Source organism: Nematolebias whitei, chromosome 6 (assembly GCF_014905685.2).
Source record: "Nematolebias whitei isolate Nwh7 chromosome 6, NemWhi1, whole genome shotgun sequence".
Lineage (NCBI taxonomy): Eukaryota > Metazoa > Chordata > Actinopteri > Cyprinodontiformes > Rivulidae > Nematolebias > Nematolebias whitei.
This window is the reverse complement of record NC_056503.1, coordinates 3,201,686-3,203,894: the sequence shown is the minus strand read 5'-3', so window position 1 is coordinate 3,203,894 and position 2,209 is coordinate 3,201,686. Positions and strand designations below refer to the sequence as shown.

Below are 2,209 nucleotides of genomic sequence, written 5' to 3'. Positions count from 1 at the left end.
GATAGGACTTCTTCTTCAGCCTGACAGCATCCCTCGCCGCCGGTGTCCACCACTGGGTTCGAGGGTTACCACCGCGACAGGCACCAACAACCTTGCGGCCACAGCTCCGATAAGCCGCCTCCACAATAGAGGCGCGGAACATGGCCCACTCAGACTCAATGTCCCCCACCTCCCCCGGGACGTTTTCGAAGCTCTCCCGGAGGTGAGAGTTAAAGCTCTGTCTCACAGGAGATTCTGCCAGACATTCCCTGCAGATCCTCACAATACTTTTGCATCTGCCAGGTCTGACCAGCATCCTCCCCCACCATCGGAGCCAACTCACTACCAGGTAATGGTCAGTGGATAGCTCCGCCCCTCTCTTCACCCGAGTGTCCAAGACATGCGGCCACAGATCAGATGAGACAACAACAAAGTCGATCATCGTTCTGCGGCCTAGGGTGTCCTGGTGCCAAGAGCACATATGGACACCCTTATGCCTGAACATGGTGTTCGTTATGGACAATCCATGACGAGCACAGAAATCCAATAACAGAACACCACTCAGGTTCAGCTCAGGGGGGCCATTCCTCCCAACCACACCCCTCCAAGTCTCACTGTCATTGCCCATGTGAGCGTTGAAGTCCCCCTGTAGAACAAGGGAGTCCCCAGGAGGTGCACTCTCCAGTACCCCCTCCAAGGACTCCAAAAAGGGTGGGTAATCTGGGCTGCTGTTTGGCGCATAAGCACAAACAACAGTCAGAACCCATCCCCCCACACATAGGGGGAGGGAGGCTACCCTCTCGTTCACTAGGGTGAACACCAACGTACAGGCACCAAGATGGGCAGCAACAAGTATGCCCACTCCTGCTCGGCGCCTCTCGCCAGGGGCAACTCCAGAGTGGAAGAGTGTCCAACCCCTCTCAAGGAAACTGGTTCCAGAGCCAGAGCCATGCGTTGAGGTGAGTCCGACTATTTCTAGCCGAAATCTCTCAACCTCACACACCAGCTCAGGTTCCTTCCCCACCAGAGAGGTGACATTCCACGTCCCAATGGCCAGCTTCTGTAGCCGAGGATCAGACCGCCAGGGTCCAAGCCCTCGGCCACCACCCATCCCACATTGCACCCGACCCCTTTGGCCCCTCCCACAGGTGGTGAGCCCATGGGAAGGGGGACCCATGTTGCCTCTTCGGGCTGTGCCCGGCCGAGCTCCATAAGTAAAAGTCCGGCCACCGGCAACCCCCATGACCCAAAATGGAAGAAGCGGGTAAAGATGATGGATGGATAAACCTGAAGCAGTTTTAAAGTGATGTGACGTGTCGTCATCATCATATGTTCCCATACAAAGGCAAAATTAGTTCTCTGCCTTTATCCCATCACACGTGAGTGCAGCTGTGGCTGAGTGGTTAGAGCAGTTGTCCTCCAGTAGGAGAGTTGGGGGTTCGATTCCACCAGCAGTCACATGCTGAAGTGTTCCTGGGAAAACACTGAACCCCTCATTGCCTCCGATGTGTGTCCCATCAATGAATGAATGTGATAAAGATGACTATCCATGATGCTGATCTCATACTGCTGAGTTATTTCATGTTGCTGTGTTCATTCGTCCTCATCTGCTCACACAGACTCATGTTCGTGCTGCTGTTGTTTGGCACATTGTTTTGTACTATTATTGCTTAGTATGTTCTCAGTTCATGTCTTGGATCTTACTACTGTTTTTCTTGACAATTTGTATTTTTGTTGGATGTAACTGGGACCCTGTGTACATAGTTTCGTTCCACTTCATGTACCACATGTGATGTGAATGACAATAAAAAAAATCCTTGAATAAAGTACTGATTAGTCTTTGTAGAGATCTAGCAGAGTGCTGTATGAATGGGTAAATGATGCACAGATTGTGTTGTAAAGAGCTTTGAGTTTCTTGATAAGATAGAAAGGTGCTACTGCATTTAAGTACAGTCCATTTACCATTTAACCCTTTGCTCCCAACCATTACCCAGTTAAAACATCCACCTGTGAAATGTAGACAGAAAATATTCCGACCATGTTGAACAAAATGTCCTGCTGTATGTCTTCCCTCTGTCTTTAGTTTTCTGTTTATGTACAGTGTCTGGTCCGAGCTGCTGACTGATAATTTATTGTCTTATTTTAGAGAGTCAGAGAGTCAGAGTCAGAGTTTCTTTATTGTCATTCGCACCTCATGTGGTACATGTGGTGGAGCGAAATTATGTACACA

The 2,209-nt window shown here is 49.9% G+C and overlaps 1 protein-coding gene across 1 annotated transcript in view; it reads left to right on the top strand.

Annotated features, from left to right (window-relative positions):
- The window catches only part of LOC119411477 (glucuronokinase 1), a 14,307-nt gene that overhangs the window by 10,609 nt on the left and 1,489 nt on the right, over positions 1 to 2,209 (top strand). The gene's annotated exons all lie outside the window — the stretch shown is intronic.